The sequence below is a fragment of the Lissotriton vulgaris genome, chromosome 5 (assembly GCF_964263255.1).
Source record: "Lissotriton vulgaris chromosome 5, aLisVul1.2, whole genome shotgun sequence".
NCBI classification, from domain to species: Eukaryota; Metazoa; Chordata; class Amphibia; order Caudata; family Salamandridae; genus Lissotriton; species Lissotriton vulgaris.
Window position 1 is genome coordinate 937,453,528 of NC_141693.1, and position 18,158 is coordinate 937,471,685.

Consider the following 18,158-nt stretch of genomic DNA (forward strand, 5'->3'; position numbering starts at 1 on the left):
CCCACGGGATTACTTCCTTTGCAGTGAAAAAGACATCCCTGGTGTCTAGTGGGGGCATTCCTGGTGCACAATCGCGACGCTGTGCGCAATCGTGCACCAGGAATGCCCTGCATTGGGATATCAGGGGAGAAGAAACACTGTTTCCTTCCCCCGATGCCTCAAGTTACCAAGAAATGCCCACCCCCGCCCCACTGGAGGCCAAAACCTACCTCCTCTCCCTGGATGCGTTGGAAACAAATGATTTCCAGCGCGTCCAGATCTTCCTGATGACGTCGGCGCGTGCTGTGCGTGCTGTTATGGGGAAGCGTGGGGGGTCAAGGGTGGCAGCGGAAATGCCCTCCCTGTTTGTGGGGGCAAGATCGAAGCCCCAGGGGGAGAGCACCAGCGCTCCCCCCAGGGGCTGTGCTCATGACGGAGCGGTTCCGTCATCAGCACAGCCCAACTGATGCTGATGATGGAACTGCTCCCTCATCAGCACCGAAGGGGTTAAAGAAATGCATTAACATACAAGAATTATATTAAAACCGCACAAATGTAGAAATGAGTTAGAACTGCAACTTGTTATTATTGTAAAGAAAATGGTAATATACACACTCATATAAATGTCACGATTGCGCAGTTGATGCACTTTATGTAACGGTTCAAGTGCAGTATATTACATTAATGATGTTACATCACACAAGTACATAAAGCCATACGTACGCATATATGTGGCCTAATTAAACATGTAAGTGTATAGCAAAATGTCGCTGCTCCACTTATGATCAGTCAGGGTGGACTCCAGAGGGAATGCTTCACTTCCAGCTCTTCACTTTAAGCACTCATTGTGTCTGCCTTAATTACTCTGGTCTGTAGAAGTGTGCCTCTCTCATGTACAGCAGCTCATACTGCAAATAACCCTGGACCTGTCATCTTGTCACCACTGGCCAGAGCCCAACATTCACTGATTGTTTTCAGTGAGGTAGGAGCTTTGTTGCAGATATATACAAAGGACATAGGGGGGAATGATCCCTGCCCAACTGACTTTTCTGTGAGCAAAGCCATAGTACATAGCCCACCCTGAGTGGCTTCATACAGGCAGGATTGCTCACTATATCCAGTGCTTAATTTGTGCAGATGTTTTATGTGCTTTGTGTATTGTGCATTGCTCAGTGTATTGTGATGAAGCAGGAGAAGAAGGCTGCATAGACTTGGCCTGTCTTTAGTGAGATTGTTTTCAATGACTATCCTCAGATTCTTTGCGTGTGTCTTTGGGACAGGTGTGAATCCAAGGAGAGTCCCACAGCAAGGTGTTTCTGCAGAAGATCACCACTTCTGTCTTATCTGTGTTTAGCTTGAGACAGTTGGTTTTACATCCACTCAGTGACTTCGGTCATGCAGGTGATGAAGTTAACCTTGGTGGTCGATGTTTTGTTGAAAAGGGCGAGTTTGAGCTGTGTGTTATTGACATAGGAAAAGACAGTAAATCTGTGTGTGATGCTAGCGACTGGGGTTGTGTAGGTGTTGAAAAAGTTGGACTGAGGTATGATCATTGGGGGAGAGCACGTGAGCAGAAAGGTGTCCAGTTGAATCACTGGGTGTGACCTGTTAGGAAGGAACAGATGGGGTCTGCTGAGGACGAGGTGAGGGAATGTGTTCAAAGCAGCTCCGGAATGACTGGAGTGCTGGTGTTTGTGGTTTATTCTATGGTAATGGTGGGCCAGGTGGTCTCAGAAGAGTAAAAATGTATTTGCACAATTAATTAAAATCAATAAACTTTACGAAGCGTGTTGTCATCTGAGGTGAGTCCCCCCTCATACAAACGTCTAGTGCTTCTTGACATGTCCTGATATTATGGAGAAGCCAAATTGGTCTCAGCCAGAAAATTCTTTGGGCTCGTAGGCGATGACAGATACACACGATGTGAATGAGGTTTTCCTCTTCCTGATTACAGAAGCGGCATTGGGAGGAAGCTTCTTTCTTATATCCTTGTCCAAACCTATATGCCTTCAGCAGAATTAAACCAAAACGGAATCTCATTAGTTGGTGTTTTGTATGTAGTTTCATAGAGGATGCAAGATAAGACGGTAAAGTTTTCGAGGCATATAATTTAGAGGCCCAGGTGCCATGGAAGAGCTGGAGTACCTGTTGCGCATCGAGGTCATTTGATATGATTTTTGCTTGTTTACTTAGGAGCTTTGATTTCACCTCGATGGGCAAGGAAGTTGACCATATATCTGTTGCCTCGAGGGAGTCGAGGCAGAATGTCAGGTATTTTATTCCACAATGTTTTGGGGTTACTAAGTACTGACCATATGCAGCTCTTTAAGGTTAGGGGGCTAGCTTGTTTCGCCTTTAGGCAATAGGTGATGTACCTCGCGCTCATAATCCATCGGCCAGGTGGTCAGTGTCATTCCTTAGGTGATGAACAAGATGAGTAGCGGTGCAGATATTGTGGCGAGGTCTGGTTGGGGCTCGAAGTTGTCACAGATGCTGATGATATTATTGCTGAAAAAAGGGATAGCTTGACGCAGAGGTCCTTGGAGGGGGTGAGGCTGGTGGAGTTTACTGATTGGGAGGTAAAATATCTCACAATAACAAAGATTTCTTTTGTGTAGTTGGTGATGCCTGCAATACGGTTCATGAACATGGAGCATTTGGTGGCTCATATTTACTGGTGGTAGCGTTTGAGGGTATATTTGTGGGTGCACTTGTCCGTGTTGACATGGCTTAGTCTCCATCTAAGCTCAACTTGCTTGTAGTGGTGCTTGGCCATCCTAAACTATTCTATGTTTTAGCTGGCTTGCGATCTGGTTCTCGACGTTTTGCTGGATTTGAGAGGTGCCCAGACATCTTGTAGGTGGTGATCTAGGCAATGAAGTTGGAAATGAAGACCAAGAGGCTGCTGTTGTTGTGTTGAGGTGGGTGTTCCAAGGGTATGGAAGGCCAGAATGCTTCTGAGACCTTGTCCAATCTCAATTCCTTCTGCCAAACCCTTCAGCAATCCCTACTTGATGCCACATTACATTTTCATTGGCCACAGAAGATTGGCTGGCTCCCTCAATGACTCTGCCAGTACGGGCCCCAGCTAGTCACTTTCCTTAACGCTTTTGATGGGCTTTTTAGAGGTACCACAAAAAGCCAATATAAAACTTGTTTGCCAGTGCCTCAAAGTGGCATCAGCATCTTTGTGGTTCATCTGTAGCCCAAGCATGATGGGGAGTGCTTGTCCTGCAGACCACTTCCTATTCCTCTATGCCATGTTATGTTCTATCATTACCCTGGGAAATCAAGTCAAAATAACAGCAATTCACTAAACTAGAAGCCATTCTATACTTAATTGTCGCTACCTCTTTCTTTCTTCTCCACAATGTAAACATTGTGCAAGTAGTTGACAATTTCATGCTCCCACTGACTGGACACTGTCACAATGCCCCTTAAATCTGGCATCTAACTTACTTAGGCAAGCCACTCTATAATCATCAGTAGGATGGCTGGAAGCTGCCCAGTGGCACAATTAAATTTCAATCGGGACCCTTCATCAAATTATTCCCTGTTGGGTACAACAAGCCACTCAGCTTGAGAATTAGATAAGTGAAACTTAAAATACTGATGCATGGAAAGGTCTTTGCTACTGCATTAGATAAAAACAATGGGCCCGATTCACAGAACTAACTTAAGACAAAATCCTAAACTTACTACCATTTTGGTATTCACAAAAGGCACTTACTCATTTTGGTATTCACAGAAGGCACTTACTCATTTCAGTATTCACAGAAGTTAGGACTCCGAACTTAAGACTCCTAAATGCCTTCTGTGAATACCGAAAGTCTTAAAGTTAGGATTTTTCTCAGTTTCCGAGTCCTAAAGTCAGGAGTCCTAACTTTACTACTCCTAAACTGATAAAAATCCTAAATTTAAGACTTTCAGTATTCACAGAAGGCATTTAGGAGTCCAAAAGTTAGGAGTCCTAACTTTGCTACTCCCAAACTGAGAAAAATCCTAACTTTAACTTTAAGTAAATGTGGGCTCATGTCTTTATTTCAGTGGACCTTTCATAAGAGTCTGAAGCTAAAGAGTTTTTTGTCATTCCTCCAATCACTTAAGAAGTGGGACATCGGATAGTTCCTGCTGGAACCAGCCATGATGTTAGTGATTGACAGTAAGGATAAATACTTCTATGAAGTACAGAAGCTGGAGAGCTTTCTGCAGGTACTGGAGGACCCAAAGATGAGCACATCGAGTGCAGGTTCCTAAAGTGGTATGAACTGATCGACATATTGTGACTGCAGCATAGCTCCGATGACAAGATAATCGGAGAGGAGCGAGAGAAATGCGGGACTCTGACATGAAAGATGGGGAGAATATGGAAAGGCGACTGGCATCCCAATCTTAGAGGGACAGAGATAATTCAAGTTCCCTGTTATAAGCTTGAGTCATACACTGCCTCTTAGCTGCATTCTTTATTGCCATGTATGGTGGTGATAACTGTAAGTAACATCCTTTTATGACTGGATGTCTGATTTAAATAAACACAACTAGAATGTTATTGTCCGCTATGTTAGAGCGGTGAACAACCTTTACAACGAAACTTTTACAACGCACTACCATTACAACGCAGGCATTACAACGCAAACCATTACAACGCATTGCGCTGGGGGGCGCTCCAGGATAGGCAATAAGTTTAATTTTCTATCCAACACCTTCCCTAGTGTCTACGGGGACTGGAGTTGGAATAGAAAATTAAACTTTTCACTATCCAGCACCTCTAAGCGCTATGCGTTGTAATGAATTGCGATGTAAAAACCGCGTTGTAAAGGCATGCGTGGTAAAAGCATGCATTGTAACATCATACATCCGTTAGAGCATCATGTAAGTTAGAATATGAGACATCTTTGGTTTACACTGCACAGATATATTGATTAGTGCTCACTATGTTAATTCCTTTATGTATACACGATGAAAGCTATACCATTAGCTCCAACCTGGAAAGAAGTCAACATTAGGTGTCCCATGGGTCGATAGACTTGAAGTCTTTAGCCCACTTGGTTACCGCAAGCTTATTTGAATAATCCTTGTTTGTAGATGTATGGAAGGGTTATCAATATCAAATCTTATCTAACTGACATTCGCAGGATTTACAGAATACCCTCCGCCTCTACATTTTATTTATGTATTTTAATTTGTGCATCCTCTTTTCCACAACTCCTTAGCTATCGACTCATGAGGGGGAAAGGAAACTCCCCTAAGTTGACAAGTCAAGTCAAGTCAAGTCAGATAATTTATATAGCGCACTACATACCCAGAGGGTCTCAAGGCGCTAAGGAGGGGGAGGAGGATTACTTGTCAAATATCCACGTTTTAAGTTGCTTTCTGAAAGCTAGGTGGTTCTGGGTAAGGCGAAGGTAAGTGGGGAGTGAGTTCCATGTTTTAGCAGCCAGGTAAGAGAAGGATCTGCCTCCCATGGTGGTCTTGTTGATGCGAGGTACAGTGGCGAGGGCTTGGCTGGAGGAACGTAGTTGGCGGGAGGGGGTGTAGAAGGACAGTCTTGAGTTGAGGCATTCTGGTCCGATGTCGTAGAGTGATTTGTGTGCGTGGGTTAGCAGTCGGAAAGTGATTCTCTTATTGACGGGTAGCCAGTGGAGGTCTTTCAGGTGATCAGAGATGTGTTCGTTGCGTGGGATGTCTAATATGATTCTGGCTGAGGCGTTTTGGATTCGTTGGAGTTTCTTTTGGAGTTTAGCGGTAGTGCCTGCGTAGAGGGTGTTTCCGTAGTCCAGTCGGCTCGTGACCAGAGCATGGGTGACTGTTTTCCTGGTATCTGTGGGGATCCAGCGAAATGTTTTTTTGAGCATGCGAAGGATGTTAAAGCAGGATGAGGATACGGCGCTGACTTGTCTGTTCATTGAAAGTGAAGAATCCAGGATAACGCCTAGGTTCCGTGCGTGGTCTGTCGGGATGGGTGCTTTTCCAAGGGCTTCCGGCCACCAAGAGTCGTCCCATGCAGAGGGGGATGTACCTAGGATGAGGACTTCTGTTTTGTCTGAGTTCAGTTTCAGACGGCTGTGTTTCATCCATTCAGCAACTTCTTTCATTCCTTCGTGTAGGTTAGTTTTGGCGGTGCTGGGGTCCTTGGTGAGAGAAAGGATCAGTTGAGTGTCATCCGCGTAAGAGATGATGTTGAGGTTGTGTTGGCGGGCGATGGTCGCGAGGGGGCTCATGTATACGTTGAAGAGGGTGGGGCTGAGAGAGGATCCTTGTGGTACGCCACAGATGACTTCGGTGGCATCGGACTTGAATGGTGGAAGGCGGACTCTCTGGGTTCTTCCGGTGAGGAACGAGGTGATCCATTCAAGTGCTTTTCCATTAATTCCGATGTTGCTGAGGCGTTGTAAAAGGGTGCTGTGACAGACTGTGTCGAATGCTGCAGAGAGGTCGAGGAGGATGAGGGCGACTGTATCTCCATTGTCCAGTAGAGATCGGATATCGTCTGTTGCTGCGATGAGGGCGGTTTCAGTGCTGTGCTTGGCTCGGAAGCCGGATTGTGAGGAGTCGAGAGATTTGTTGGCTTCGAGGAAAGCGGCGAGCTGGTTGTTGACAGCTTTCTCGATTACTTTGGCCGGGAATGGAAGGAGCGAGATGGGGCGGTAATTTTTGAGTTTGGTGGGGTCCGCTGTGGGTTTTTTCAGAAGGGCGGTGAGTTCAGCGTGTTTCCAGTTTTCCGGAAAGGTGGCGGAGTTGAAGGAGCAGTTGATGACGTCTCGGAGGTGCGGTGCTATGACGGAGTCTGCTTTGTTGAAGATGTGGTGAGGGCATGGGTCTGTGGGGGATCCTGAGTGGATGGAGTTCATCAGGCGGATGGTGTCCTCAGTGGAGATTGGGTTCCAGTCGTTAAGGGTGATCGCGGGGGGAGAGTGTTCAGCGTGTGGTTGGGTGGGTTGGGCTCCGGGTTGGTTGTCGAAGCTGTTGTGGACACACCTCCTATGACACAAGAGACATCCCAGAGTCACCAGATATTGACTGACCATAGATACAAATCATCATGGCTCAGCATGTACTGCCACAGATGGAGGGTAGCGGATCACACTTGAAGGATCTTGTCATTATGCTGCTCACATAAATGTCCTCACTAACAATATAGCCTCAAAATGCCCATTTGTTGTCTTTATTACGACAGGCACATTTGTCACCTACAGAAGCAACAAAAAAAACGAAAAGAGACTGAGGAAGTAAGGTAGTCTTTGCAGAATGTGCACACGAATGACACACACGTGACAGCTTACAAAAAAGGTGTAATGATACTTTTATGCTCATTATAAAAATGTAAAAAGACAGGGAAATAATATGCTTTTGCTAAGATTAGAATGGAAGGATAGACATTATTGGCTGGTTCTGTACATGCCTCAAAGTGTAGCTTCCTCCAGGATTCTCTAGAAATATATCATAAGCAAAGTAATAATTTAGGGTGATTGGCATATGGATGTTGATCTGGTACTAGTTAGGTATACCATACTTTTCAAACAATAGAGATAGTAGTTTACTTAAGGACATGCTCAAGAACATTCTATCATTCACTTGTGGAAATATGGGACTCTTTGACCCATGAGTCAGAGAAAATGGTTTTCTCTCTTGTGTATATGGGAGAAGAGTGTGCGTTGCTTTCTTCTTCCTCTACAGTATTGAAGATATCAACTCCCATTAAACACTTGATGGTATGATTTCGAACCATTCACTGGTAGTCTTTCAACTCTCTTTAGGATGACTAGCCTGCTGAATAAATCATGGAGCATGAATACCTCCAAATATAGGCAACTAGATGGGAAATGCAAATTGAAAACTCATTTTACAGAGTAACTATTGAATAATGAGTTGAGAACAGTGTCATTGTCCCAAGGGTTCTGGGGAACTGGGAAAGCATCCAACAAGGCTGCGAACATGAAATGCTTGGACCCAAGATGCAAAAAGGAAAAGGAAAAAAAAGTTGCCTTTGAAATAACAAATCCCGAAAGTTTCTATGAAATACACTGAAATGCCATCAGCAACTCTACTGAGAGAATAGGTAATGATTGTGAATGAGACGCTATAAGTCAAGAGGATGGGTTTTTAGCAGGATACATGCATACTATAAGGCAACCCATGAGGGAACATAATAGAGGAAGAGATCATTAAAGTTATGTCAGTGGGGAAATGTGAGAAGTTGTCCCGGTATATGCTGTCCACTAATTAAAGTGGGCACCTTGCACCCCAGTCCAAACAACGCTTATGGTGATTTAAAAGATCAAAGATTACCTTAGAAAGCTACCCAATTTGTAGCTGTGGAGAGCAGCCTTCAGGCGTAGTTTTCCCCAGAATGGAACCCTATAGTATTGGTTAAATGAAAGGAGAACCACACAGGAGTTATAAAAATATGTATTTATTTGTATAACACTATCTAGTACGACACAGTATCTCCTACACAGAGACAATCACAAAACACAATATACTTAAGCACAGAAATTACAGTAAATAGCACTAAATAGCACTAATACACAGTGGGCCCCGGGGGGGCCAAACCATATTCTAAAAAAGTGGTAAAAGAACCACGACTTGAGTCAAGACAGTGTCGAAAGGACGTAGAATCACTGGGACCCCAAGGAACCACCCAAGGTGAGTAAGTAGGGACCCCATGGAGGACGGGCTCAGTGTGGGAATACCAGCGCATGCTCCATACAATTCTATTGGAAAGTCGCGCTTGACGTTTTAGAGTTTAAGGACGCTTCACAGTGGACTTCCTAGAAACCCCATGGATGATAGGAGGTTAGAAAACCACCCCACCCATGGACACCGAAGTACCCAAGTTACCTATCCCAGGGAAGCCGGGTCCATAAGTCTGAAATGGCCTCGGAAACCACTGTCAAACTGAATGGAGGACTTCAAAGAATAGTCACTGCTGGAAGGAAGAACAGTGTCAGTTGGAATCCAAAGGTGGATCCTTGTCGAAGAGTACTTGAAAGCAGAAGGGGATAGAGGCTGGGTCCCTTAGGAGTGACCAGGGGCTTGGTACACGAATGCCCACTAATGTTGGGTGCTTCAGGTGATTTGGTGGAGTGCTTGACTCTGCAGCTATGGGAACCAAGTAATGTTGAGGATGACCAGATGCTGGACACGAACTGTCCTATGAAGGATGACGAGTGCTGAGGAGTCAGTGTTTGGAGGGACTACCAACAAGCCTTGGCAACAGCAACTGACATAGGACACGGATGTGCACGGTTCGGACCAGCTAGGTCCAGGAAACTCACCAGACACAAGGCAGTCAGGGCAAACCTGGAGCAGCCAGGGGAGCCCAAGAAAAGCAAATTTAACCTTCAAGTGCATCCACAGGCTGGAGGCACAGGAGTTATGAGAGAACCTCAAGCAATTTCACCAAACAGCCCACGGATCACTCAGTGTGAGGAGGTCAAAGTTCTTGATAGGAAATAGGACCAGAGGTTGGGGCTACTTGGAGCATAATCCACTTGTTTGGGAAACACCAACAAGCATATGCACTTGCAAATGTACACAGTGCACCGGGGTTCCGGTATTGCATTCTGACCTCAGAATTGGTGAGAGGGAAGCTTGGACCTTGAGGGATGTAGAAACACACCTCTTGTGTTGCTGAAGCCTTCAGAATCCGTAGGTGCTCAGGATCAGCAGACCGGACAGCAGTGTTGTGATGCCTGCAAATGCAGGGGAGTGACTCCTTCACTCCAAGGGAAATATCTTTGGTTGTCCTTGATGCTACACAGGTACTGCACGGATCCTGTATGGTGCACAGGCATAAACAATGCCTCAGACTGAAAGGGAGACAAAGTCAGGTCCAGAGGAAGTCCAGAGAAGCCCAGAGTGTCCAGACGGTGGAATGCCAGTATTTTCTTCTTTCAGAATGTTATCTACGCTGATTCTAGGGTCCTACAGCCAGGTAAGACTTTTTGTACCCACAGGAGACGGTTGAACAGATTGAGGGGACCCTCCCAGGGGAGGGTCTGGACAGTGGGGAGTTACTACCATGTCCTTTGTTCAGTTTCACGCCAGAACAGGAGCCAACTGCTTTGAACTGGACTATACACAGGGACACCAAATGTGCCTCTTATGCAGACTTTTGGTCGCTGGCAAATGCATCCACGCAGCTCTAATACACAAAATCCTGTCTGGTAGATGGTCACACCTCCCTGTGACAGGATGTCTATTGTTCTGCCTTCCCCTGCTCAAGATTGGCTCAGCAGCAGTAGGGCAGAAATGTGTCTCTGGTCGGCAGCAACCATTTTGTGTTGTCCGGGACAAGAAGACTGGTACCGGGAACACCAGGGACCTCACAAAGCTCACTTCTGAGGGGTGGAACCATACCTCCCACACCGGTTACCATATGGGGGTATTATTCCAACATGTTTGACACCAAACATGATAGGGTTTGTTTCATCCATTTTAGAGTTGGTCATCACGCGGTCGCCTATTGTCACTTTATAGTTAGTAAATGGCTGCTTCACTGACAACCAGGGAGAACGTACCCTGTAGGCTGCAGGGGTGTTCTGCTCATGCAATGCCACCCTCTCATTTAGAACCAAGCACCCTGCCCTTAGGATTGTAAAGGCCTGATAGAGGGTTTGATTTGATTTGATTTTTAGACTTATAAAGCGCAGCAAGTGCCCGAAGGCGTCTTGGCGCTGATCACTTGGCTGGACGTATGTAAAATGACTACGCTTACTAGCAGCTCTTACAGGTCAGCTGAAAATAGCCATGTTTTTAATAATTTTCTGAAGAGCCTGAGTGACGTGCATGGCCTCTCATGGGTGGCATAATACATGCTTCAACCCATGGGAGGCCTTTGGGGTACCTATGCCCTGGGTACATGGGTACATGGGTACCATATACTAGGGACTGACAAGGGTACCCCAGCATCCAACATGAACATAATCTCCACTAGGTACCTCTTGTGAAGGTAGAATCCTAGGTCTTCGCTCCCCCCGCCCCAGAAGGACGTGGTTCTCCCATTGACCTCTTGGGAATTTTCAACCATTTGACTTTCCACTTATCCAGCGGCCTCCAAATCTAAAGACTTTGAATTAATTCTCAAATTTACATATTCATCCCTGGTATTCTCATGTTTTCTAAGTCCTGATCGCAAAAGGAGGGCTGGTATTTTTTTCTACAAAGCTTTTGTCCACTCCAAATCTACTTTGTACTTCTGAGCTATTTTAATAGTTTAATATTAGTTTGCCTCACTCTCCTAGTGACACCCTTGGTCATAAACAGAAGTTAATTTGGTGTCTATTCAAGCCAATTCAAATAATTCCATTCATCATTTCATCTAATTCAAGTTTGAATTTAGCTACATCCACCAAATTCACTTTCAATGATGACTCATTGTTCCTTGACTTATTTCTGTGCTTCTATTTTCATTTGAGGTGGCATTAAGAACCTTCAACCAATCAACTAGCTCCTGAGCATTAAGACTATGTGGTCCCTCAGTGGTTTGTGGTACCTTTGGGTGTGCTACTATGCTCATTCAGGGGCGGATCCAAAGTAAGCCAACCAAAATCTGTAAACCCTCGATGTGACCTCAACGGTCCAAATCCGGTCTTATTTGTGGATGGTTCTTTTCTTGCTCCACAAGGAGAACTTACATTCATTGGTACCAAGGGACAAAACTTTACATTCCAACTTGTATGAGCCTTATCTGGGACTCTCAACTCAATTGGAACTTCCAAATTATGTGTTACACTTCCAGAAGAGCTGGGATTATATAAAGGTACTACAGGGCCTATAGTAACCAGACCAGTGAGAGGATGGGAGACATTTGAAGCTGCAATAGCATTCAGAAATGATGAGGGGCGTTGGAACAAATCCCCAAACTCCCTCACAGTGAGGTTTGATTCATATTTACAGGGGTGATCTCCATTATATTAGGATTTACAGTAACTGATACCTTAGCAATTCCAGAATGTCTGTTTACTAATATTAGCACTTCTACCTCCCCTTGTGTGATTCTCATTAAATGGGGGGAAACGCTCAGACAGCAACACATCTAAGAAACTAAAGCTACAACCGTTGTCACACTTTTCACCTCCCTCAGCTGATTCCTTAGCCTCATTTCCTCTCTGTTTCCTTTTCTTCTCTTGTCTAAACTTCTCAAACTCTTCACCTATCAACATTGGAAACAACTTAGCTCCCCTCTATCATGTCCTTTCTCCTATTCTTCTGTTCTGCATCCCACCTTCCATTAACATCAGTACGCACTCGCTTTCTAGCTCTTCCTTGATATCTTTCCCTCTCTCTTTTTATAAAACTGCAAGCTAAACAAATGTCATACACGTGCGGCCCTATTATATGCACTCCTCCACTGCTACCACTCCTCCACAAACCACTGGAACTCCAATGATCCTCCAAATCAAACCAAGAACTCTGGGACTGGAAATGGGGTCTTAACTATACTCATGTAAAACCTCCTTACTCCCTTTATCAGGACCCAAACTGTCCTCTGGTAGCACCTGGGAATACACAGAACACAGACTCCTTCTTCCTGGCCCACTGCAATGGAAGATTCTAGGTGCTCGAGAAATAAAAGAAGTTGGCATCAACTAAAATTTATCAGTGTGAGTCATTTGGACACACAGTAAAGCTCAGAGTCGAATGATGGGATTAAGAATGGATTTATTATAAATTTGAAGCCAAGCTGATATAAATCAATCTCAGAAACATAGTATAAAAATACAGAATAACTAAAGGATAGATGAAACAGCATATAAAGTTGATCCTCAATAACAGAAAGCGAATGAGGTATTTGGTAGCTGCTATACAAAGGATGAGGAACAAGACATGGTGAGTAGATTGAAAGTTTTGATCCTTTGCTTATATCTGAGCTTGTTGAAGATCTACTAAGCTCTATTCTAACTGGCAATTCATAAACCCCATTGATTCAGGGAAGCAGAGAAAGGTGTCAGCAAAGCATAACTTCTGTAGAAGTTCTTAAAATAAAAGATATTGTATAGCTTAAAGCCACACAACAGAGATTGCCCCTCCAAACACTCCAGCCATACTTAAGATTGCCCTTCCAAACAACATGATCTCTGATTTCTCGGCGTTCAGTTGAAGGAAGTACACACTTCCTTCAACTGAACTCCGAGAAATCAGAGATCATGTTGTTTGGAGGGGCAACCATAAGTTGTACTCCCAGGTGGTGGCCTGAGGAGCTGGGCACGGCCCCTCTCCAAAACCGGTGTTCAAGAACTTAGGAATCCGTATTAACCAGAATCTTACTCTAGAAGCACACACCGCTACCACCGCTGGATCCTGCTTCCACACACTCTGTCTACTCAGAAAAGTATTTCCTATGCTACCATCATCCACGCGAAAAACACTGATGCAAGCCTTAGTGTTAAGCCGTCTGGACTACTGTAATGCTCTATCTGTCCAAGGCACAGATTACACCATGATCCCCACATGCTGTCAGAGCTACACTAGGCTCTATTGACTTAGGTGACACAGTGTGGCTCAGAAACCCAGAGTGGCCTAACATGATTTTAATGTGGCTGTATGTGGAGTGGCGTGTCTCGTGAAAACAAGTGATTCAACAGACACAGGCTGTGAGTTACTGCAAAACTACATCTTGTAACAGAGCAGGCAGCGGAAGATAATCATGACTGCGCACTAGGCGCTGCTAGTTTAAAAGGCAAGCACATCTTTAATTTTATTAAACTCTAGCAGAGTGACAGATACAATTACCTCCCTCCAGACGAGCAGCAATTCGGTACGGCCTGGCCTCCTCGTGGCCCCACTGACACGCGGGGCAAACCATGACGCCCGGGCATGATTCAGGTTCAGCAGCAAAGCTGCACCACGGCGTGCCTTGGGCTGCGGAGGCCGCTGCGATCCTTGGGGTTGGGTTGGGTGTGTCCGGTCGCAGGAACACATGTTTTTTTTCCATTTTTTGTTGCATCTTTATTTTTCAATTGACATAGTGTAGAGATGTGGGTAGTTCTGCGCTTTCAGTCCTCCGTGGACGCTCTTCAGTTTCCAGGCTCTACCTGCTGGGCTCGCAGGAAGCTAGCCTTTTTCTGGGCCACTCGATCTTGACACTGGCTACAAGACAAGGCAGACCCTCCAGGATATCGCGATTTCGCGATTTGCCGCGAAATCGGCACTTTTTAAAAAATGCCGCGATTTTTACAAAAATGCCCGCGAAATCGGCATTTTTGTAGAAATCTCGGCATTTTTCGCTATATCCTGGGGGGTCTGCTTTATCAGCAGCATTGGAGAGGCACAGCGGGATTGCAACCCTCACACCTCCAGCCCTTGATGACCTGTTAAGAGGTGCTTCGAAGGTGACTGAGAGGGAGGGGCTGCAGGTTCAGGAGCAGCGACATCTATTCACATGCAAACAGCCCTGCCTGATGGTGGAATCAGCGACTGCCATTTCCCTCTTGTTACCCCGAGCCAACAATCAATTTGTCTCCAAGTTGATGCTAATTATCAGATAAAAGCACCTTTCAGTGGCTAGCCTGCACCCCATTGATCCCACCTCGCACGTGCTTGTTAAGGAGCAGACAGGTTCAGCTATCCAGCCACGGAGAGCCCGAGAGGGGCCAGCCGCAGAGGTCACAGGGTCCCAGGAGGGCAGCATGCGCCAGCAGGTGGAAGAGGGGCTGGGGAGAGGTGAGGTTGGAGGGTTGTCTCTCGAGCTCTGGGGCGGCAAGCGCCCTGCGTCTGTGAATTCCTGTACGAGGCAATGTGTCATGTCTCTGCTATTTAGAGGGGGGCTCACACATTCCATTTCTACCCAGGGCCCCAAACATCCGAGACTCGGCCAGCCAGATTATTACACCGAGGCAGCGTGGTTCTCTTCACAGAGCGTAATTACTGTCACTAAATTGTAAGCAAACCTCGGTTCTTCAAACATGCAGTCTATAATTTAAGAAAATAAAGAAATGGAAGGGTAGCTGGATGAGGGGAAAGATGATGAGGGGAAGGATGATGGATGAGGTGAAGGATGGATGGATGGATGGAGGGGAAGGATGGATGGATGAGGGGAAGGATGGATGGAGGGGAAGGATGGATGGATGAGGAGAAGGATGGATGGATGGATGGATGGAGGGGAAGGATGGATGGATGAGGAGAAGGATGGATGGGTGATGAGGGGAAGGATGGATGATGAGGGGAAGGACAGATGGATGGATGGATGGATGATGGGTGGGTGAAAGGATGGATGGAAGGAAAGATGGCTAAGTGAAAGGGTCGATGGAGAGAGAAAGGGAGGATGGATGGATGACTAAAATAGTGGATGGGTGGAAGGATTAGTAAGTGAAAGGATGTCTGGATTGGTGAAAGGGTAAATGGCTGAATGGATGAGTGAATGGATGGATGGGATGAAGAGTGGATGGATAAGTGTACAGATGGATAGGGTGAAAGGGTGGATGGATAATGGAGATGAGTGAAAGGATGGATGAGGGGATGGATGAAGGGATGGATGAGTGAAATGATAGATGGAAGGATACATGATGGATAGGTTTGCAAACGGTTGAATATGTTTGGAAATGGCTGGGCTTACTTATATACTATTGCGCGACCTCTGATGTGTCTGTAAAACGTACCTATTGTCCTGAAGTTTTGTCCTGAATTTTGAGCTCCTGTCCTGAATTTGTGTCCTGAATTTTGACCCTTTGTCCTGAATTTTTACACTCACCGTCCTGAATTTGCACCAATGCCAGTTGGTCACCCTATTCGCTGGCTTGGAGACGGAGCGCCGTGCAGAGATGTCTGTCCCTCAAGATAAACAGACAGAACCACTCAGCCGAGAGAGCTGAGGCGCACACGGGACGGGGTATCTGCAGAGGCGCGCTGGACAAGGGATGAAGTCAGAGGGTTGAGCTCACCTATTGCAGACCATTTCCCCCTGGGAGTGAGCCATTGCAAAAATCGTAGAGGCGAGAAATTTAACACGGGCGTCAAGTGGCCCCATGTCATGGGTGTCAACTTCAATCAGTCCCCGCTTTTAAATCTGAGACGATTTGCAGGCTGATATTTTGCAACGAAACTACAAGTACCAACATGCAGTTCGCTACTGTTTAACAAGTGACCACTTGGCGGTTTTGACTGCTCTTTCTCTAGTGTTTAGGTCTGTCGAACGGGCATCCGGTGGGATATCAGGTCGTGTTCAAAATACACTGTACTATTTAACGTGCTTACTAATAAAAGGGGCGATGGGTATAGCCATCATTAGTGCAGCAGGTACAGTGGCACCAAGCTCTAAGGCTATTGCAAGACACAAACTGACCTGCAATGGTACGCCTCTTCTGGCGCAAGGCTTTGCAACGTGACGCATCTGGGAGATGCGTCACGTAGTAAATACCCTGCACCATGGTGCATCTTTTGCGCCGCCGCTGCGTCACAAAAGTGACGCAACGGCGGCGTAAAAGCAGCGCAAGGGGCTTGTAAATCTGCCCCAAAGTGTCTACATTGTAAAGAAACCAAATATACATAGCTTCATGTTGTTAAGTAACTAAAAAAACTAAGATATCTGTGTTTGTTGTAGGAAAAATGGCCACATAAAATGCCGCAAAATTGCCGCTAAATTTCCATATTTGTGCCGCTAAATTTCCATTTTTGTGCCGCTAAATTTGCTAATCCATGCCGCTATATCCTGGGGGGTCTGACAAGGGTTTCTTCTCCATCACGGAGTTAGAGCGGATACCAGAGTGGGCTGTCTGGTACATTGCCTCCATCGTGTCAGCAGTGACACCATGCTTCATGTATTGTGAGAACTACTTTTTGAAGAGTTCCTTCTTGTCGTCTACCAGCTGCTTCATGTAGTTGGTCACATTCTGCCTGTAAATGTGGGACTGGTGCGTGTCTGCGTGAAACTCCTTGCTCTCCGAGTCGTAGCCAGGGAACCTCTTCATGCTGTGTGGAATGGAAAGCCCTCCATCCACTGCCCCTTTCAGAACACTGAAGACCCTGTTCCCAGTCGAGGTTCTGGTCAGCCCAGCATCCAGAAAGCAGGTAAAGGCACCTGGTTGGCCATCAACATTCTCAGCATTGTTCTCATCCCCTGTGATCTCCACCTGTCCTTTGTACACCTTGTCCAGTCCAAACTTATTCAACAGCCTGCGGACCAAAAGCATGCCAGTGCAATAAGCTGCTGCATAGTTGGTCAGCTCGACTTTGACGCCATATCTGGGGAGCTCATGGGAGTATGCAGCGCTTACAATCATGTCTCCCTCAATTCTGGCGAACGCTACCTGGCTAATGATATCCCTGTTTGTGATCGGCACAATCAGTCTGTACTTGGGGGTGTTGTATTTGTTCTTGTCTTGACTGACCAGGCGTTTCCATGCATAGTAATCAGTCTGTCCGTCCCTGCAAGGCAGAACTTGACCTGGTACCTCTTGAAGTAAGCCTTGCTCTTGACAACTTTTACAAACCCCATTTTGCGTGCTTGGACCGCTCTGCCCGGGACTCCTCAGGTAGCGACTTCAGCGGCGGACCGTGGATGGCCGAAAAAGGCAGGAACACATTTTTTATAATAATTCCTGCAGTGTGAAGTGCACTAATTGCCCCTCGAGCCCCTCACAACTTCATTCTCACTCAGGCACTGCAGACACCCGTTGACGCCGCATCGGGCAGCAGCAGGAAGTCACGTGACGTGCGGTGCTGCTGTGCAGTGCTAGCACTTCAAACAGTGGCCGCGCTGCACTGGCCCATTGCGGCGGCCTTTATCATTTATTTGGGTACACTGATACGAGTTAGAAATGGACGAAAGAGATACGAGTGAGGGATGGACGAAGGAGACCAGTGAGAGATGGACGAAGGAGATACAAGTGAGAGAAGACGAAGGACATAACAGTGACAGTGGGATGAAGTAGATACCAGTGAGAGATGGAGAAAAGAGATACGAGTGATAGATGTATCAAGGAGATACTAAGCTGAGTAAAAAAGAAAAGCTGGGACGACGAGAATAAAGGACTAACAAGGAAAGCAGGGACATAATATTGAAAGTGATGGGATGGGAGATGAATAAGAAAAAATATATAAATAATGAAAAGCTGGAGGCAGGACAGAAGGAGGAAGGAGGGTAATCGATCATAGTGTGAGAGATGGAGAACAAATGCAGAGGGCAGAGAGAGAAAGAAAATGTGCGACATGGAGGTGAGAGAAAGGAGGAAGGAAGG

At 46.0% G+C, this 18,158-nt stretch overlaps 1 pseudogene; it reads right to left on the reverse strand.

Annotated features, from left to right (window-relative positions):
* Positions 1 to 14,000: 14,000 nt before the first annotated feature.
* Positions 14,001 to 17,458, reverse strand: LOC147711816 (large ribosomal subunit protein uL18A-like; annotated as a pseudogene).
* Positions 17,459 to 18,158: the final 700 nt, after the last annotated feature.